At 40.6% G+C, this 9,254-nt stretch overlaps 1 pseudogene across 1 annotated transcript; it reads right to left on the bottom strand.

Annotated features, from left to right (window-relative positions):
* Positions 1-1,712: 1,712 nt before the first annotated feature.
* LOC309804418 (elongation factor 1-alpha 1-like) lies at positions 1,713-3,195 on the bottom strand (annotated as a pseudogene). Its single transcript has one exon. The product of its transcript is annotated as an elongation factor 1-alpha 1-like (transcript).
* Between the last annotated feature and the right edge of the window lie 6,059 nt (positions 3,196-9,254).

Below are 9,254 nucleotides of genomic sequence, written 5' to 3'. Positions count from 1 at the left end.
AAGGAGATAATTTACATGACAGTAATTATGTTGCTATATTTAGGTGTGTGCTCTCTGCCCATTTCTGGTAACTTGTTTTTATATAAAACACTGAATGGGCTTTTCAGAACTTGGAAGGTGTGTGTATGATGCTATTTAAAACATGACAGCTAGAAAGCAGTGCAATATGGGTAGATTTTGCTCACTTCTGTAGCTTTGGGGGAAGATCACAAGAGGAATAATAGCTCTAAAGTTCCTTTTAAACAATGAGTACTACTAGAAGGAAGCTTCTCTAAATTTTATTGGCTTTCTCTTCTCCCCACAAGCAAAGGAGTATTTTCATTTTTAATATATTGTATGGAGCTACCAGCAGTTTTTTTTTTTTTAATCTGACATTGATTTATTTTTCTTCATCCCTTAGGTTAAAACAATGAAAAGAAAGAAACTAGTCTGTAGAACCAAACACTTTATATGAAACTTTGACTTCAGAGAGGCTCAAGTAGCATTCTTTCATTTGTTTCATGGTGCTGGTTGGTTTAACCTTTTTTGCCTCGTCCAAACACACTGATCTCCCTGCCAGCTGGGAGTCTGCTGGCCCAGCTGCACTATGTCATGTCAAAAACCCACGGGCCTTCCTTCCTACCTGGTATCCACAGTTCCCAAAGGATTTAGTCAAGATAATACTGCCCCCCATTTTGAGCTGACCTCTGTGTGAGAGTTACCTAGTTTCATCGAATTTTAAGAGTGACTCCAGGATAATATCTTGGGAGGTTATAAAGCTTTACTAAATAGAAAGTCTAGTGTGCCCTGACCCTAAGCCATCTTTCCTCCATCTAAACTCTCAATCTCTAGTGATTCTTAGTCTTCCTAGAACCACCATGAAGTTGTCCACATTTCATGTCTTCTTTCTCTTTCACATTTCATTTTAGTTGCTGAGCTAAAGTCCTGAAATGGCATTTTCACAAATTCTCCTTTCAGAACTGAAATAACTATATCTCCTTTAGTCCAGTATATTACAATACAGTATTGGGTTTCTAAAAATAAATTTAAACAGAAAAAACTTCAATTTAGGCATTCAATCAATGATTTTCTTTATTTTCAATTTTTGTGTAGGGTGGGGAGCACGGAAGAGAGGGGAAAAAAAAACCCCAAAGTGTAACATTGCAGGAACAGTGTATATTTCATGTATTATAATAGAATTAGCATACTCCCTGATAAATTCCTCAAAACTGTGACCATGTTAGATTTCCAGTGGAGGTGGGAAATCTATAAAGCGGCAGTGCTTTGGAAATCAAATTTCTTTTTACCTGTACTCCACGTACGCGTGACTTTGAAATGGTGTTTTTATTAACAACGTAGATCTATCGGGAGGCATCCTTGCCGCCTCTGCCCCAGCTCATTCCTCTCTTCCCTGTTTCCATTCTCTTCATCTTAGTCTTCACTCCCCACTTTTTTTTTCTCATTAAACTTTCTTTTAATGGTTTTCAAAATTCTGTGACAGATTTTTGGTCAAGTTGTTTCCATGAAAATACTGATTTTTAAAACGAATACCTTACACACACACAAAAACAAATGGTTCACAAAACATTCTCCTTTCCTCCTGAAGGTTTTATGATGCATTATGATCACTAACTAGTCTTTTACTATTAAACTTAAATGGCCAATTCAGACCACCCATTCTGAGACTGTTCTACCACGATTAAGAGCAGGCTGGCAGGTATGAGGGATAATATTCATTTAGTTTTCTGAGTCTTCCCAGCTCCAGCCACCTTCTTGTCCTCTGCTCTGATGACACCTGTGGCAACCGATTGTGTCTTATCTCACAAACAGCAAAAGGGCCCAGAGGCGGATAGGCAGGGAAGCTATCAACACAGGTGGGCTTGTCAGGAACCACATCAACTCAGCAGCATCACCACATGGCAAGAATTTGGGCCCAGAACAACAATCAATCTTCTCCCTTGGCTCAGCAAACTTGCAAGCAATGTGAGCTGTGTGACAATTCAGCGCAGGTGTGTAGCCAGCCCTGATTTGGCCTGGATACGGTTCAGGATCATCACCCAAGCCATGAAGCCAGCTGCTTCCACTGGTGGGTCATTTTTGCTATCCCACCAGCCCCAATGCCCACGATGAACATCTTTGACAGACACATTCTTGACACTGAAGCTCACACTGTCCCCAGGAAGAGCTTCACTCAAAGCTTCATGGTGCATTTCAACAGACTTTACTTCAGTTGCCTGGAGCAAATGACCACCATGCTAGGGGTGAGAACACCAGTCTCCACTCGGCTGCCAGGGACAGTGCCAATACTACCAATTTTGTAGATGTCCTGGAGGGGGAGAGGCAAGGGCTTGTCAGTTGGATGAGTTGATGGCAGGATGCGATCCCAAGCCTCAAGCAGCATGGTTCCACTGGCATTGCCACATTCACAGGTGACTTTCCATCCCTGGAACCAAGGCATGTTAGCACTTGGCTCCAGCATGCTGTCACCATTCCAACCCGAAATTGGCACAAATGCTACTGTGTCAGGGTTGAGTCAATTTTCTTAATGTAGGTGCTGACTTCCTTTATGATTTCCTTGTATCACTGCTGGCCACAGAGTAGCTCAGTGGGATCCATTTTGTTAACACCAGCAATTCGTTGTTTCACACCCAGTGTGGAAACCAGAAGGGCATGCTGACGGTCTGCCCGTTCTTGAAGATCCCTGCTTCAAATTCACCAACACCAGGAACAACAATCAGATCAGCACAGTCAGCAGGAGATGTGCCTGAAATCATGTTTTGGATAAAGTCTCTGTGTCTTGGGGCATCAGTGATGGTCACAAAATACTTGCTGGTTTTGAATTTCCATAGGGAGCTATCAATGGTGACACCAAGCTCACCTTCAGCTTACAGTTTATCCAAGACCCAGACCTCCTTGAAGGAGCCCTTTCCCATCTCAGCAGACTCCTTCTCAATTTTTTTGATGGTTCTTCTGTCAATCCCACCATATTTCTAGGTCAGGTGGCTAGCAGTGGTAGACTTGCCCGAATCTATGTGTCCAGTGATGACCGTGTTGATAGGAGTCTATTCCTTTCCCATCTTGGCTTAGATTTAGCAGTGGTTTTCATGACATCTGTGTTCTGGCAGCAAACCCAATGCTTCTTCCCTCTTTTTATTTCTTTAATTCCCATTTTTCTCCTTTTGACTTTGCTTTGCCTTCAGTGTGCACATTGGACCTTAGCCCTCGGTGAACTAACACTTAACAGTTTCATGGCCCTTAAACCACATCAAGAAAGTCACAAAAGGCTCCTCGAAGGATCAGGAAGAAATACTGCACCTATAACTACACACAGCTGACTTTCTAGGTCTCCTTCAATCATAACTTCAACCTCAAAAAGCAGTTGACAAGGCCCTCTAATTGTTTACGACATTTGTTAGAACCCTGGATGCAGTTTGGTTTGGAGGTGTGATTCTGATTTGGAAGTTTCCCAGGTGATTCTTGTCCACACCCAAGTCCCCACTGAGATCCTTCCCCAGATAGCCAGTGAAGAACCAGAAATCACAATGAAATGCCATAGTCCATATGAAGCTATTTCCACTGTAGAGAAAAACTATACTTCATGGGAAACTATGCATTGTCTGTACACAGCACACCCTTCCTGTTATCTGATTCTAGTCTTCACTGTCCTTGAGCTATTTTACAACTTGTATGTTATAGGTAACTGACAGACATGCAAATGCTTCCCTGTCTGGTAGAGGTTCAAATTGATTTCTCTCCACTCCCCCTGGGAAAAAAACCCAGTTTTGTTCTATTTGCACTCTCATTTCAATATTCCTGATCTTTAAATGTCTCTTTTCAGATTCTCTTGTACCACTTATAACATCTGTCGGTTCCGCCTTTGATTAATGAGCAGAATCAAATCTTTAACATATACACATTTTTATATCTGTACAAGGATCACAATTTTACCTTTCTATGAAAATTATCTTTTAACACCACTCTCCCCAGCCTTTTCTCATCATTCTTTTCCCACCTCTGATGGTTCGTTCAATGCATAAGTCAGCTGATGGTGATTCAGCATTTGATGGGTATAAATAATTTTATAGGTTCAACAGGCCATAATACTTTGGAGGTGGGGTGTCCCAGAAAATCTGGGATGTGTGATTGCTGAACAATCTTTCTCATAAAACAATATAGCTGGAAAGGGTCTTAGTTCCATCTAGTCTCCTTCACTATAGGAACTAGGCCAACCAAAGCCCAGAAATATGGAGAGTTTTTTCAAGATTGCACAGATTTTGAGTAGCAACAAAATTGAGTTTGAACCCAGATCTGGCTAACTCCAGACTCCAAAGCCTTTATTACTACAGTCAATCTTCTCTTCCTAAAGTGGGCCTGACAATATGAACCTGAAGGGGACTGTAAGACTTAAAGCCAGAATCTAAATAGAAAAACCTAACATCAATGCCACAGCAGGCCCTCTGTGCTCTCCCTCAATGCCTGAAATGAAATGACAAAACAAATGGCACCACTCCTGTGTCCGACTGGTCAACCAGTCTCCTTAATTCATAGGCACACTGCACATGTCATTTATCCTCCCACAGTGCTGAAGCACGTAATAAATGCTCGATAAAATTTTGTTGAATAGAACTGATTGGAGTAGAAGTAGCAGAGACGCAAAGGACCCGCAGCTGATTTTAAACAAGGAAGCTTTAACTAGAGAGCTCGAAGGAGCCAGCCTGTTGTTTTCATCCCAAGTTGCACCCTAATCCTTCTGTGAACCATACATCCTAAAAATAACCCAACCAGGTTTGTAGTGAATAATTTATAATCTAGAACAATTATTATAACTAAATACTCTGACCCACTTTTTGCTGGAAACTCATGGTACATTCCGACTGACATAGGAGGACTGTCAGAAACGCTTTGGAGTGAATGACAGCCTATTTTAGGAAATCAGTAGCTGCACTTACATTGGTTGCGCTTCCTTCCCATGTCGGTTTTCAGTTCAGGCGGATGATGCAGGGCGGTATTAACAAAGGCACCCTATAGCATGGATGCCTGAGAGCTCTTTAAACTGTGTGCTAACAATATTTTTATATACTCTGTCTTTCCCTCACCTTCCTGCCCCCCGCCCCCCACCCCCCACCCCCCCAAGCTGTTTCCTTCGCTGCCTGAGCTGTTTGGCCCTGTCTGAACTGCTGCTGCTGAAGCCTTTTCTGGCAGGTTGCCCAGGGAGCAGCTCTCCTGTCGATTCCGCCTCTCTCCAGGAGTTGCCTGCCTTCGGTATAATGGGCAACATTGAAAGCCGCAAGGCGTTCGGTCGACAAGGTCAGAGTGCCTTTCATTCCCGCAATAATCAACCAGTGTAGCTCTTCCTCAGACCTGGGGAGAGAGAAGATAGAGGTCAAAAGAGCAATTACATTTCACATTGACTCCAGAAAAGGCTTGGATCACAAGACTAAAAAGCAAAACGGATTCTCGCTTCATTCTGTTCCATTCTCTCTCTGGTCATCTTTGTTATTAACACTAGCCTGAAACCATAACAAGTTTTAGCTTGATGACGTGCAAAGCGCATTTTCCGCCTCCAGATGAGATCTTTCTTCTTAGACATTTAGCACTGTCAGAATATTGCAAAAGAATGCAAATGAGCTGCAGGATCTATAACCAGAGACAGTAAGCAAAGGCCATTAATTATGTTTTTAAAAAATGTTAACCCTAGCAGACTGTATAACAAGCAATTGTGCTAATTTCAATCTGTAATCAGCCCCTACATTAGCATAACTTTATTTATTTAGCATTAAGGCAACAATTTAGAGAATATAATTTAGTTGGAAATGTCAGTAATTTTGCAGTGGCAGATTGTTGTTACAAAGCTACCTCTATTTGACCTTACAGCTGCCAGGACTAATTACTTTAATTGCATTAATTGCACTGACCATTCTGGTGTTTAGTGTAGTTGCTGTTTTCCCTTTAACCACTGAACAAATCAACCAGGCTGAATTCTGAGGAAAATGGGCCAATGTTTTCTTCTAAATCTTTTTTGATTCTTTTCTGCCTTTTGAGACACCAGATAATTCACAGATGATCAGTGCTCTCACTGCGATCAAGAATTTTGAGGAAAGCCCATGAAAGGGAAAAAAAAATCTGTGTTTCTTAACTGAACTTTATTGCTATCGCTGACTCGATTAAAATACAATCATTTTACTAACTACCAAGAAGCATTTAGAAGATGGTGTGGCAGGTTGACAGTAAGTTAAAAGTCCCTCATTTCACACTTTGGAATGAAAACATTTCAGGTTATTTTTTCAGATAACTGAGATTACTTTGCTCAATAACTTAGATTGCTAAAATATTCTATTATAAATATAATGATACATATCAATCTGCTTTGTAATAATAGCCAACATGATACATATCTATCTGCTTTGTAATAATAATAGCCAACAATAGCCAGTGCCTGCTATTATTATTCCAGGCACTGTTTTAGACACTTGACATGTATTTATTCATTTAATCCTCTCAAAAATCCTATAAAATACGTATTATTATTGTTGTTGTTGTTATACATAGGAAGTAATGTAATTCATGGCAGAGCCAGGATTCAAATCTAGATATTTGGCTCTGGAGCCTCTGAGCTTGACCTTGAAGCTAGATCACTTCAGAATTAGATCAAACTCTTCTTACAATTCTGCTACACAAAATTGATAAAACAGCTTTCCTCCTAAGTCCTGGCTTGCTGTCTCTGGTTCCTCATATTTATACGACAGAGCTTCAGTTTGGCAAAATTCCTCTTGGAAGTGAGGCGGCCAGATCTGATTAAAGTCTTAACACTCCCAATGTGTGCAATACTTCTTCAGGCTAAGTTCTACTCATTTCCAAGCTTTTAGCCCCTATATCATGTCCTTGGGGATGCTTTCCTTGACCCCTCATCTTATTATGAGCTCTGGTGGGACCATGAACGTTTCTTTCTTAGCACTAACACCCTTCAATTCAATAATTAATAACCCCAAATTAACACAACATTGTAAATCAACTAAACTTCATTAAAAATAAAAAATTTTTTAAAAATAATTAATAACCCTGATACCCTGCCTTTAATAGGGTAAGGAGGAGTGGTACTGTCCATTTTCAATAGTTTTACTATTAACTATTCAATCCCACAAAAAAATTCACAAAACTCCTGATTCCATTAGGTTTGAGATGTATATTCCAATTACCTGGTGTCCACAGGATGAGATACATGAATGGCTTCTATCACTTTATTTTTTCAATTCCTCCCCAGCTCCTCAGCAGGAGTGGAGCCCTCATTCTGGATTTTCTGATGAGTAATAAACCTTTGGACTTTATCCCTTTCTCCATGTCCCCTTTATATCCAGCTATTATAACCCGTGATTCTGGCAAACCTGGATTCTCTCTGTATTAAACAAACCCCAACTTCCTGTGTCCATGACTAGGTTCACATGATTACTCCCCGCCCACATTCTCCACTCCCCCGTCCCATCTGCTTTTTGTTTTCACAGAAGATCTGTGAAATCCTCATACAGCATATCCATATCTTTTCTAGAGCATCTGCAATGGGTTATTCCATCAGTTCTATCTCCTCAGCCTTGACCTCCTTTCTCTGACCCTCTGCTCGGCCTCCCTTCAACCCTTCATCATCTCTTGTAGGGACCGTTGCAGCAGTGGCCCAGCTTCTGGCTGATCCCACCTCTGTCCTTTACACAGCTGCATCCCCTGTGGACAATCATTCAGGAGCTCTCTGCCTGGCATTTAACATTATCAGTCCTCAGGCACATCTGCCAGGCATCTTTACATTTTGAATCTGAAGGTTGTTCTCCTGGTAGAGAAGACAGAGCAAAACAGGAGCTGAGTAATTCTATTTTCTCTTTGTCTTGTTACCATTACATCATAATCTCTCAGAAACATGACTAACATTTCCTTGTTCTTCTTTGCTCCCTACACATTGGTAACAGTCATTCTTTGTTATCCCTTTTTTCCCCTAGCAAAATTGAGCTTATTTTTTACGTTATTCTTTATGACGCTACTCATCTAGGTTTGTGCTGTTGTGTTGCTTTTGTTCTTGGCTACAAGTTCTTTAATCTTTCAAACGTGCTTTTAAAAATCTTAGCTCAAAGGAGAGTTCTCTGAGCAACCATATCGATTTCTGTAGTTTTTCTTCCATATTCGGCTTCTTTTTATTACATAGTTAGAATTTCATCTTCTACTCCTTATGGACCTATCTACACCCTTTTAGAAAACCCTCTGGTGAAGAGACTAAACGTATATTTTCTTTGAACTTCTTGAAATTTGCTTTTCCATAGTCTTGAATGCTTGTCATATACTGATGAACATTCCTGGCTTTTGCTCATTTGAATTCTGAGAACCTCTCATTTTCTCCCAAGGTTCTCAGCACTTTGTTCTAAACCTGCCCTATCTTGAAGATCAGAATCAAGTTTAGAGGAACTGTGTCCTTCAGATCCAAGCTGACAATCTACATCTCTTGATCTGCTGAGTTGAAGACCTCTGTCCCCAGAGGCAGAGAAATGCCCAAACTCCACACTGCCTAATGATGATGGGTGATCCTACCAAGATTTGGCTCCTGGGCATAGGCTCTGGGAAAGAATGACAGAGGAACAGGAGTGGTGGCAGCCTCAGGAGAGGTACCCAGCCTCATTCGCAGGAGGGGAGGCCACCAGGTCAATCAATCCCTTATCTAAAGGTATTGAATGCCATCTTCCTTTGCCCAGAGGTGTTCCTCTGAAGATACAGCGTGGAGATGGTAATGCAGAGGCAGTAAGGGAACTAACATGGGGGAAATGCAAAACGGAGTACAGAGTGTGGAGGTGGGGAAGTAACAGCGATTGAAACTCTGTTGTGTGCCAGGCACTGTGCTAGGTACTTACATACACCTATCATTTATTCCTCCCAATACCATTTTTAAATATGTGGAAATTGAAACACATTAAATACCATTTTTAAATATGCAGAAATTGAAACACATTAAAAAAGTTGACTGTCTTCTCTAAGTCATAGGACAGGGGATGCAGAAGCCAGGAATTAAACCTAGACCTGAGGATGAGAGGGTAATACAACAAAACAAAACCAGAAAATTAACAATGCATTGCTAATACATATATTACAAAAGTCATGACCTTATAAAGAAGATATATGTACAAATCAAGACCTATTATGATAAACTTCAAGAAAATATCTATAATATTTTGTTGCACATTACTAATAATTTTGATGTATATAAGTAGAATTTTTATCATATCAATTTTCTTAAAAAATATAAC

The sequence above is a fragment of the Mesoplodon mirus genome (assembly GCF_964341445.2).
Source record: "Mesoplodon mirus genome assembly, chromosome: 5".
Lineage (NCBI taxonomy): Eukaryota > Metazoa > Chordata > Mammalia > Artiodactyla > Ziphiidae > Mesoplodon > Mesoplodon mirus.
This window is presented reverse-complemented; position numbering and strand designations above follow the sequence as displayed.